General features: G+C 42.2%; 1 long non-coding RNA gene across 1 annotated transcript; it reads left to right on the plus strand.

Moving 5' to 3' along the window:
* Window positions 1–8,416: 8,416 nt before the first annotated feature.
* Window positions 8,417–11,758, plus strand: LOC308477386. Its single transcript, XR_013986527.1, has 3 exons — window positions 8,417–8,528; window positions 9,591–9,638; window positions 11,626–11,758. It is a non-coding gene; the product is annotated as an uncharacterized lncRNA (long non-coding RNA).
* The last annotated feature ends 1,171 nt before the right edge of the window (window positions 11,759–12,929 follow it).

The raw sequence follows: 12,929 nt of genomic DNA on the forward strand, positions 1-12,929 counted from the left end.
AAAACCAGGCACAGGAGATGCCCACAGAATGTATACACACACACACACACACACACACACACACACACACATATATATATATACATATATATATGCACACTGCCACATCATAAAAAAATACATCACTGTGCTTTACAGCAATGAAAACATAAAACCATACAATAAAAACAATTAAAAAGTTGAAACTGACATCAATGAACCATTGTCGAAGGATGTATTATTAGTTGCTTGCACAGGTCTGTCAGAAGAGAAAAGTTTTCACCAGGCATTTAAAAGTTGGCACAGAGAAGGCACCTGCCAAATTTCTGTTGGCAGAATACTCCGTGGGACCAGGCCAATGACAGCAAAGGCTTGGTGTCTTATAATTGTCCAATGAGCCTCACCAACTTGGGGGATGATGAACGACGTTCCTGCAGATGAACTCAATGATCAAGCCAGGATAATAAGGATTTAAGCAATTCCTGTGGCACCCTGGACCTAAGTTCTTCAGGGCTTTGTAAATTAATAAGAACTTTGAACCTGGCTCAGTAGTAGGTGGACAGCTAGAGCAACTGTATTAACAGTGCTGCCACATGTTCTCAACCAGAAGCTCCCAATCATCTGGCCACCGCATTCTGCACCAGCTAGAACTTCCAACCAGATCAAAGTGAAGCCCTACATAGGGCATATTACAGTAATCCAGCTTCGAGGTTGCCAGTGCATGGATCACAGTGGTCAGGCTATCCTTGTCTAGCAGCAGATGTAGTTGATGAACCAGAAAAGCTGGTAGAAGGCACTCCTGGCCAGGGAGCACCATTGGACCTCTAGTAACAAAGATGTATCCAGGAGTACCTGACAAACTATGTTTTAGCTTCTTCAGGTGGAACTTGCCAATTTCCCTAACATGGGAACCATCCACCCAAAGAGCCTCCGTCTTCCCTGGATTCAAGCACGGTTTATTGGCTCTTTGTCCAGTCCACCACTGCATCCAAACTTTCACAGCTTCTTCTGATTCAGATATTATGGAGAAGTAGAGTTGTGTCTCATCAACATACTGGTGAGGTCTTGCTCCAAAACTCCTAAAGACCACTCCAAACAGCTTCGCTCCAGCTGGTTGATTGGGTTGATGCAGCAGAGCTTGGAGCAAAGGAAGGAAAGTCTAAAGAGGACCCCACTTCGTAAAATTGTATTTATAAAATGATCAGGCTTTACTGTTCAGTGTTCAGGGCCAGCCCTACCATTAGACAGAGTGAGGCTGCCATCTGAGGCAGCAGATGCTGAGGAGCAGAGGGTCAAAGCTTTGACGCCTTGGCATGCTCTGCACCTCCTAAAGTAGCTTACTACCCTCAGGTGTGGTGGAGGTTCTGTCCCATTACCACGGTTGAAGTAGTATTTATCTGCCCATCTAGACAGTTTTTGTAAAGGAACGGGAAAGGAAGAGGCACCATCATGTTTTTTGCCTGAGGTATCAGAACATTTTGGACCAGCCCTGTAAGTACTGAAAGGAAAAGATGGATGTGCAAAGGGTAGCTACGTGTAGGGAAACAAGAAGTTAGTGATAACAGTAATATGTGGAGTTATATTTTATACATAGTGTCACAAGCAGTATTGAAAGGAGTCAAGCATTAAGCCTCCTGCAAACTGAACCTTTGCATAGTGACAATTGTACAGTAACAACCCCATATGTCATCGTGACTGCAATTCTGTATCATTGTAGCCACTGCAGAGAATTACCCAGAGATTCATGTTCATTGTACCACTTGAACTTGATCACAGCTGTGGCATTTCATCACAAGTATGGGTGCAACTATTGCCACCAATTTAGTGTTGCAAATGATTGACAAGATGAGAAGTTATGGCAGGAAGATTTTAAAGGGCAGAATGACACACACACCCCAAAGTATATGTGATGCAAGTAACTTTTTCCTTCCCCACTGAGCTTCACAGACTTCCACAACCAAGTATGGAATGTAGAGTTGTAACCTAGTACCATTTTCCCTGGGAAAGGTAATACTTAGGACCTGACTGATCAGCAAAATCAGAAAGTTTGGAAGACCTTTTTATGTTGGTTTAGCTGATTAGCTTAGATAGTCCCCACCTTTTCTATAGTAGGTATAGAGAACCTGTGGCCTCCAGATATTGTTGAACTCCAGTTCCTTTCAGCCCTAGTCAGCATCACAAATGGTAAGGGATGATGGGAATTGTAGTCCAGCAACATCTGTAGGGCCATGTTCTCCATCTCTATTCTGTAGCATGTGGCTTGCCTTACTTTATTCAAAGGGATAAATTTCTCTACAGCCCATTAGTTTTTTGCCAAATTTTTGAGAGGTCCAGTTTTGTGTACATCTGGAAATGTTCACACACATTTGTGACTCAACAATGGGGTTGCATTCCTTCTTTCCCTGACAGCTGCCGATCAAGAAGGTTCCCGTGGTCAATGGTGTCAAAAACTACTGCAAGATGCAGGATTGTCAGTTTCCCCCTTTCTGCTAGCATAGATCATCTGTCAGAGCGGTCTTTGTGCCAAAACCAGACTAGAATACAGATTGAAATGGGTGATCGGTCTCATGCAAAAGCACCTGGAGTTGTGCAGCCACCAACTGCTCAGGTACCTTCCCTAAGAAAGATGATAGATGATAAGAAAGACCAGATGATAATTCTTATAATCCTAGGGCCCCAAGCCCTAGTTGCAGACGATCATAGACCTGTTACACTGGAGCATATTAACTGTAACACAACTCAATGACTGAGAGGTCATAAGATTAATGGATTCATTGTGATAAAGTATTGAATATCTGTTTAATTTGTATATATCTTGAGGATTGTTTCTAGTATGTGGCTTTGTATTACCTGATTCACTGCTTTGTATTAACCTTGCATGCATTTCATTGGCTGGGAGACTGACGGTGATGGCTAGTCTCCCTCATGGGTAGCAAGTGTCACCTACTGAAAATAAATTTAAAGTTGTGTTTGTAAAGGAAAGGAAGTGAAGGAGGCAAGAAAGGACATATCATGCACACACCGCCATACAAAAGTAACAGATGCGGAATAGCAAGCATTTCTGCACTTGCTGCTCCCTAGCAGACAATGCAGTCCTGTCACCAGGACCAATGGCTTCCTACAGAAGTTTTCTCTCACTTTCTCTCCTTGCTCTCTCCCACACATTCACACCCAAGAACAGGGACCTCCAGCCACTGTTGCAACTATCAGTCATCTGCTGCAACTCCTTCTCATCGCAAGGGTCTGGGATTGTCAAACCTGCCCAAGACTACAACTAATTTGGTTGTTCTGTGCCATTCTACTAGAGACTGGACATGGGGAGGGGGAAAGGTGTTGTTTGTAAAACTGCACAACACTGTTGACAACCTTTAGATGTATTTTAAGATTTTCTTATTTTACTGTGTTTCTTTGATAAACAGAAAACGTGGTATCTGGTTTACCTGTTCTGAATAGCACTGGCATTTTTATAAGTCATTCAAATGACACATCTTCTAGTTCCTGCAAGAATTATGTGAATAGATATATCAACTCACTAGTTTAGGCAGTTCAGGGCAAAACCTTGGAGTGCACACAGCTTGTCGGCATTTGCTGCCCCACTCTGTCTCATTGTATGTAGGCTTGGTGTCCAAAAAAGAGATCTCTGTTTCCTCTAGTTCTCTGCCAAGCTTTCAAATACTCTTACGTTTCTCTGCAAAGTTCCACTTTTAGTCTGTCAATCAAGTTCTTGCCACTGGCAACCTCAGAACTCTCTGTTCTCCTGAGCAATCAAGAACAACCTTTGACAAACGTGCAAGCTGCTACATTTTACCCAAGCCTGATTTCCTCCTTCATTTGTGACCTTTACTTTACTTCCTCTTCATAAATTCTCACAGAGAGATTATGAGCATTTCACCCTAGATTTTTTTTTTTAATGAGAATATAACATAGGAAGAGTCTGCTGGAACCAGCCAATGGCCCATCTTGTCCAGCTTCCTGTTCTTACTTTTATTATTTATTATTTATTAACATATTAGTCGCTTATAGAATCATAGAGTTGGAAGAGACCACAAGGGCCATCGAGTCCAACACCCTGCCAAGCAGGAAACACCATCAGAGGACTCCTGACATATGGTTGTCAAGCCTCTGCTTAAAGACCTCCAAAGAAGGAGACTCCACCACACTCCTTGGCAGCAAATTCCACTGTCGAACAGCTCTTACTGTCAGGAAGTTCTTCCTAATGTTTAGGTGGAATCTTCTTTCTTGTAGCTTGGATCCATTGCTCCGTGTCCGCTTCTCTGGAGCAGCAGAAAACAACCTTTCTCCCTCCTCTATGTGACATCCTTTTATATATTTGAACATGGCTATCATATCACCCCTTAACGTCCTCTTCTCCAGGCTAAACATGCCCAGCTCCCTTAGCCGTTCCTCATAAGGCATCGTTTCCAGGCCTTTGACCATTTTGGTTGCCCTCCTCTGGACACGTTCCAGTTTGTCAGTGTCCTTCTTGAACTGTGGTGCCCAGAACTGAACACAGTACTCCAGGTGAGGTCTGACCAGAGCAGAATACAGTGGCACTATTACTTCCCTTGATCTAGATGCTATACTCCTATTGATGCAGCCCAGAATTGCATTGGCTTTTTTAGCTGCCGCGTCACACTGTTGGCTCATGTCAAGTTTGTGGTCAACCAAGACTCCTAGATCCTTTTCACATGTACTGCTCTCAAGCCAGGTGTCACCCATCTTGTATTTGTGCCTCTCATTTTTTTTGCCCAAGTGCAATACTTTACATTTCTCCCTGTTAAAATTCATCTTGTTTGTTTTGGCCCAGTTCTCTAATCTGTCAAGGTCGTTTTGAAGTGTGATCCTGTCCTCTGGGGTGTTAGCCACCCCTCCCAGTTTGGTGTCATCTGCAAATTTGATCAGGATGCCCTTGAGTCCATCATCCAAGTCGTTGATAAAGATGTTGAATAAGACCGGGCCCAAGACAGAACCCTGTGGCACCCCACTAGTCACTCTTCTCCAGGATGAAGAGGAACCATTGATGAGCACCCTTTGGGTTCGGTCAGTCAGCCAGTTACAAATCCACTGAGTGGTAGCATAGTCAAAACCGCATTTTACCAGCTTCTTTACAAGAATATCATGGGGCACCTTGTCAAATGCCTTGCTGAAATCAAGGTAGGCTACATCCACTGCGTTCCCTTCATCTACCAGGCTTGTAATTCTGTCAAAAAACGAGATCAGGTTAGTCTGACATGACTTATTTTTCAGAAATCCATGCTGACTATTGGTGATCACAGCATTCCTTTCTAGGTGCTCACAGACTGTTTGCTTAATGATCTGCTCCAGAATCTTCCCTGGTATTGATGTCAGACTGACTGGGCGGTAATTATTTGGGTCCTCTCTTTTCCCCTTTTTGAAAATAGGGACAACATTTGCCCTCCTCCAGTCTGCCGGGACTTCGCCTGTTCTCTAGGAATTCTCAAAGATGACTGCCAGTGGTTCTGAGATCACATCTGCCAGTTCTTTTAATACTCTTGGATGCAGTTCATCTGGCCCTGGAGACTTGAATACATCTAAACTAGCCAAGTATTCTTGTACTATCTCCTTAGTTATTCTGGGCTGTGTTTCCTTTGCTGAATCATTTGCTCCAAATTCTTCAGGTCGGGCATTGTTTTCTTTATCGGAGAAGACTGAAGCAAAGAAGGCATTGAGGAGGTCAGCCCTTTCTGTGTCCCCTGTTTGTATTTCACCATCTTCTCCTCTGAGTGACCCCACTGTTTCTTTGTTCTTCCTTTTGCTACGAACATACCCATAAAAGCCTTTTTTGTTGCTTTTAACCTCTCTAGCAAGCCTGAGTTCATTCTGTGCTTTAGCTTTTCTGACTTTGTGTCTACACGTGCTGGCTATTTGTTTGAATTCCTCTTTGGTGGTTTCCCCCCTTTTCCATTTTTTGTACACATCCTTTTTTAATCTTAACTCAGTTAAAAGTTCTTTAGATAGCCACCCTGGCTTCTTTAGGCACCTTCCATGTTTCCGTCTCATTGGTATTGCCTGACGTTGTGCTTTTACTATCTCCCTCTTAACAAACTCCCAGCCATCATGAACTCCCTTTCCTTTTAGTATTACTGTCCGTGGGATCTCACCCAGCACTTCCCTAAGTTTTATGAAGTCGGCTTTCTTAAAGTCAAGAAATTGAGTCCTAGTATGCTCAGCTGCTCCTTTCCGCTGTATAGTAAACTTCAGAAGAGCATGATCACTCGCGCCTAATGATCCTTCCACTTCTACCCCACTAACCAGGTCATCAACATTGGTTAGGACCAGATCTAAAATGGCTGTTCCTCTTGTTGCATCTCCCACTTTCTGGACAATGAAGTTGTCTGCAAGGCCAGTGAGGAATCTGTTTGACCTTATGCTCTTGGCTGAGTTTGACATCCAACAAATATCCGGGTAATTGAAGTCCCCCATTACTACTATCTCCCTTCCTTTTGCATGCTTGGCCATCTGTTCCAGGAAGGCATCATCTATGTCCTCCGTTTGGCTTGGGGATCTATAGTAAACTCCCACAATGAGGTCACTGTTATTCTTCTCTCCCTTAATTTTGACCCAAATGCTCTCACTTTGGCTTTGAGGTTCTAAATCTTGGATCTCTACACAGGTATACACATCCCTGACATATAACGCCACTCCTCCTCCTTTCTTGTCTGGTCTGTTTCTCTGAAATAGATTGTATCCCTCCATTATTACATTCCAATCGTGGGACTTATCCCACCAGGTTTCAGTGATGCCTATTATGTCATATTTAGTTTGCTGTACCAAGAGCTCAAGCTCATCTTGTTTATTTCCCATGCTTTGCGCATTAGTGTACAGACATTGAAGTCCATTAATCATTCCCCCGTGTCTCTTATTTAAGGATTTTTTCCTCCCACCACTAGGTCTGCGTGCTGTTTGCTCCATTTGGTCTATGACATTTGGATGATCATCTTCATCAATTGATAGACTCCTACCTTCAGGAGCAAGGTCTCCCTCCCCCACATTAGTCAGTTTAAAGCCCTCCTGATGAGGTTTCTGAGATTTTTGGCAAAAACATTTCTCCCAACCGTTGTGAGGTGCAGCCCATCGCTTGCCAGAAGTCCATCTTCAAGAAACTGCAGTCCGTGATCTAAGAATCCAAACCGTCACCTAAAGGTATCCAAGGGACTTACAGTAAAGAAAAATATAAAATACATAATGCCATAGGGTAAAAAAGGGGGGATAATACATTACTATTTAATACAATACAGTAGTACCTCGGGTTAAGTACTTAATTCGTTCCGGAGGTCCGTTCTTAATCTGAAACTGTTCTTAACCTGAAGCACCACTTTAGTTAATGGGGCCTCCTGCTGCCACCGCGCCCCTGGTGCCCGATTTCTGTTCTCATCCTGAAGCAAAGTTCTTAACCCAAGGTACTATTTCTGGGTTAGTGGAGTCTGTAACCTGAAGCGTATGTAACCTGAAGCGTATGTAACCCGAGGTACCACTGTATAACATTTATGGAAAAACAGAAGAACATAGCAGCTGTATCAAATGGTGGCAAACAACATTAACAATACTCAAATAATAAACAAAGCCATACTTTGACCCACTAATTAGCGAATAAACAAAACCTCAACCTCCTCCTAGCCCAAAACCCATTCACATCAAAGCAACAAATTTTCCCCTTTAACCTCCCCACCCAGATGTCTGGTGTCAAGGCCAGCTGTTGCAAATCAGTGGTGGGTTGGTCCAGTGTCCTCTAGGGGTGGTCCAGCACCTTTCCTCTCCCTTTAGGGGAAACAGACATGTCCCAGCTTGGGTTGGGCCTTGCCTTGTCTAAACCCATCTTCTGGTTGCCCCATAGGTTCCTGGGTGCTTAGGTTGCCCCATACCAGGATCCAACACTGGTCAAATTCAAAGTACATTAGGTACTTCCCAGAAGACCATTCCAACAGCAATGCCTGATTGGAATGATGATCCAGTTCTTACCCATTGCCTTGCTACTTCTTACCTGTTGTATAAAACTGTAGCCTAATTTCACTGAGCACTAGTGTGTATCATTCCTGCTGCACCCATGGGCCATAAATCTATGTTGAATACCCCTCCACTCATTGCTAAAAATTCATGGTAGTGCTTTGCCCTCTGCCCTCCTTTACTCTGGTGTGCAAATGAAGAGCTTTGCCCCACCTCAGCAAATGGTTTCCAATCAAAGAAAATTATCCTCTTATCCATGAAGTCATTTCCTTGCCTCATATACACAAATAAGGGCTTCCATGTGTCAATGGTGTCTTCTTCTGCAGCCAACATTATCAACCAAATGCTTCACCTTTGGGTAGATAAGGAAATGTTAAAAGTATGATATGGAATGAACAAATAAAACGCGTCATAAGATTTATGGCAGAGACAGAAAAGTACATATACACAACAGTGCTGTTTACCACAACCATTTGAGTTGGGGAGCTTTTTGTACCTGGACAGAAGTCTTGACGAGATGGATTCCACAGTGATGGTTGCTTGGGTGATGCTGTTCAGTACATTGGCTTTGCCAGGTGTCTCAGGTAATTACTGGGCTTAATCCCAGAGTACATTAGATGTAGCAAGTTTGTTTACCTAAGTTCCACTTACAGATTTTGGCAACAATTTGGGGACATAGTTGCAAAGTTACGAAGCATGACTATAGCAGGATGATTTTGTATTTGATGCCTCTTCAGTTATCCAGAAATGATCACGGTTAGAAATGAACTGATGGTCAGAGAGGCCATTGATCTGACTCCATAAATCAGTTTTTATGAAAGAGCCAGGATAGGTTTTGAACTTTAGATGAAAGTAAAGCATGAATTATTTGTATACTTTAAAAAAGAGAGAGCAAATGCCAGAACTCAACAAAATGTTCACTTGAGCTCATGGGAAACTAACTGTGTCAATATAGCACTTCTTTAAAAACCAGTAATAAGGTACATCTTAAATTAGTCCACCACAATAATTTAGGATTGCATTCTAAGTAATCTTTAGATACTTCACATACTGATTATTTTCATTGTTCCAAAATGTCTCTTGTATGGGCAGGTGTGGGGAACTGTGCTGGATGGGTAGGGAAGTGGGCACAGCCCCAGGCTGCTTCTCCTGAACAACCTGGCTGTACACTGTTATTGAAGGGTAGCTGCATGTGCCATGTGGCCTGTTCTGATGCCTGCATCTAGCCTGCTGCATTCAAAAGTGGTGGAGGACATTGTCCCATAGCCAGCATTGAAATAAGATTGAACTGCCAGTCTAGTCAGCTACTGTGCATGGAACAGTGGGGCCAGCATCTTGACGCCTAAGGAAGGAAAATGTCTTGGTCTGATCCTGGCTCTCTTCCATCCACCCCTCCTTCGCAGATGTTCCAGATGTCCTTTTTACTGAGCAGTTATGATTTGTGCTCATGAGCTTATTGAGTAGGGCCATGCAACGGGTTACTATGTTGTTAGGAGACATACATAGCACCAACCAAGTTATTCCAGTGTGCTTGGGGGCATAGGTTAATGGTGTGGACTGGAAGACTCAGGAGTCGCCCCTCTAAGGAGATGTCACAGTTATACACATATACCTGCAATGTTGTTTTCCAATTCCTTCTACTACAGGTTACACAGTCATTCCTGATACCACAACCACCACACCAGAAACTACCGGTAAGAACTCACTTTGTTTTGCTTTTTCCAAGTATCATGGGATTTAAAATATTATGTGTTTCAGGTCTAGAAAACAGGTCGTATCCAATGATAATTCTGCTTAGAGTAGACCCATTGAAATAGGCCTACAGTGGTCATGTCCATTAATTGTAATGTGTTTTACTCTGAGTAGGACTAACATTGGAAACTTGACTGCCAAAATGATGGACTTTAAGTTCTGTGAGAACACAGTAAAGAGAAAACACACACTCAGCTAGGATTTGAAAGATATTCTGCGCTTAGCTTCATTGTTCTGCATTGGGACCCTTTGGGAGGAACAGCAGGGTATAAATTTAAAATAAATAAATTATTATGAAGACAGAAGCCATATAGCCAGAAGCAGCTTGAAGGACAGGGTGGGTTTGCTACACGAACTTCTCTGCTGGTGGGGCACTCCTGCCAATGTGTTTTCACTGAACTGACTTCCCTACAACCTTGGACCTTCCACGGTACCTCCTAGTAAGCAGTGACCCACCTGCTGGGATGCTAGTCTAGCAGCTCCATCTCACCAGGTGAGTGGTTTCGGCATACACCTGGATATTAAAATGCTCCATTCTTTGTACAGAACCCAGTCTAGTGAAAGGAGAGGTTGATTTCAAGTGAAAAACTGTGATCGGGGAATGCTTTAAGCATGCCTTTCATCCCCCAAACCTTTTACACTCAGTTTTCATTTTTGAAAATGATGTTGATTACTAGTGCCCAGATATTTACAGGGAACTTAAAAAACCACACGTTCATATGACCCTGAAACCCAACATAAACTTTGGACTGTATCCCATATCTTCATGACTGAAGGACTGACCCCTGGGACATCCACAATGATTTTCTCCAATCAATATTGTCATGTTTGAGGAACAGTCCTAAATGTGTGATTGCCCCAGATGAAAATAACAAATAAGAAATCTCACAATTAGCTTTGTGCCACTGCAAATCGTACACTCACACAATTAGGAGAGCATTCTCTATGAGATTACATTGAATCATGCTTGGCCTATTGCTTTTCTTCATTTTGGTGCAGGATATTATCAAAGGCATGTATCCACCCTACAAATAGCTAAAATAGGTGTGTGGGGGGGAATAAGGAACTAGGGTGTAAGTAAGCTTTTGGCCACCATTTGACCTTTTGAGTTCTGGAAAAAAAGATTTGGATGGAGTGTTTCCTATCTCCCAGCTTCACAGAAATGTGCATAAACAAAGGAGGTTCTTGATTTCATTAGATTAATTCCAGATGATTTTATAAAGTCCGTTTCACATGATTTTTTCTTCTGAATGCCCATGGTAAGAGCTGATGTCGATCACATCTGAAAACCTGTTAGTTTTCATGCCTTTTTCCTGGGAGAGGGAAACTGCCACCCATTGATGCATGCAAGTACATTCCTAAGAAATGTTCTTCATACAAAATGGACACTCTAACTTAAAGATGGAATATGTGAGCAGCCTCTGAAAGAGAAGGAAGAAACAGGAACATGTGAATTTCTCTTTAAAAAGGAGTAATATTTTGATTCCTGAAAAGTTCATCTGAAAATGATAATGGAAAACTATCTAGGGGTGACATTTCCATTTCAAACAGTAACATGAGGAACAGCCCTTAGTGCGGACAGAACAGGAGGCTAATAATATTTAATACCGCCCAGAATGGCTGGGGCAACCCAGGAGAAGAAGAAGAAGAAGAAGAAGAAGAAGAAGAAGAAGAAGAAGAAGAAGAAGAAGTATGAAAAAGTTTCCATTGCCCTTCTTGGCTTCCATGAGCACTGTATGGTCCATGGGGTCATGAAGAGTCGGACATGACTAAACAACTAAACAACAACCCTCATAAAAGGATCTTCATAACTCTAGTTTAATAATTCAAATAAAAAATCAACCTTATTTAATTCCCTGTGGGTATTGCATAAAAGAGGATGTTTTTCTGTATAGGCTGCTAAATGCCAATATATTTGTTTTTTTCCAGCACGGGCAGATGGTGAGTCTACTGTTCATATTTTTTGCAATATGGTGTTCATGTTTGTCCTAGATTTCCAATTAGATGTATTCTGCTAGCTCAGTGGTAAGAAACATGCCCTTTAGGGCAATCTTCTGGGGTTACATGCTCTGGTTTGGGCCAGAGGCAAAAGTGGGGAGACAAGCAATATAAATTTTATCTTTGTACAGTAGGCTTTTTTTTTTACACAAACTAGAGGCAAGGTATTACGACTTATATTCGCAAAAGTTCTAGTCAGATTTTTTCAATTTGTCATTTAAAATTGGTAACCAAAATGGGAACTACTCCATATCTCCTAGGGTTATATATTTTAAAACCACAGCTAATATCTATGGTAGAAAACAAAAACAAAAGAAAATTAGCACAATTTTAGTAGTGTATAATTAAAATTATTTCTTTCTTTCCCAAACAAACAGTTAATTAAAATATGGCTTAAAACACAGCTTAAAATGCAGCCTCATTTTAGTAGCAGCCCATAAATCAAGACCACAAAGGAAGGAAACATAAGATATTCACCCAAGCCAGCTATCCATGCTGGTCCTACATGGGCCAGCAAAAAAGCCAAGGGAAAATTTATATACCAAATCCCATATAAGGGGTCAGAGTGAGTCTAAGCCGAAGGCCAGGCGGAACAGCTCCTTCTTTCAGGCCCTGCGGAAAGATGTCAAATCTGGCAGGGCCCTAGTCTCTTGTGACAGAGCGTTCCACCATGTCAGGGTCAGTGCTGAAAAGGCCCTGGCCCTAGTTGAAAACCAGTCTAATCTCCTTGAGGCTCGGGACCTCCAAAGTGTTGTTATTTATGGACCTTAAGGTCCTCCACGGGGCATACCAAGAGAGGCAGTCCCATAGGTACGAAGCCAACATTGTTATTGAGTTCTGGAAAGAACCACAGTTACCTTTGATTCCACTGTTTATATAATATGCCAGTACTAAAAGTCAAGCAACTTTTGCTCTGCTATCTCTGTCACTGTCTTCTATCTAATACTTTATGTTTGTTCTGCAACTGTATCCTCTCCTGTACCACCATCCAAACAACCATTAACAGAACAAAGTAACTCAAGTTTTTCAGCGCATATTATTTATGGGCATGATAAGGTTTGGAAATCTTATCAGTACTTCTGCATTTAGTTGGCATTCCTTGTTTACAGTGTTCAAAAAGTGTCCAGCGTAGGAAGATTAAATGGACAGTTGATGTGAAAACACATTTCCTTTCCAAGATCATTGGGGCCATTACTATTTATCATGACTTTAGATTTTATTGACCTTATGTTGCC

The sequence above is a fragment of the Podarcis pityusensis genome (genome assembly GCF_964106645.2).
Source record: "Podarcis pityusensis genome assembly, chromosome: 5".
Taxonomy (NCBI): domain Eukaryota; kingdom Metazoa; phylum Chordata; class Lepidosauria; order Squamata; family Lacertidae; genus Podarcis; species Podarcis pityusensis.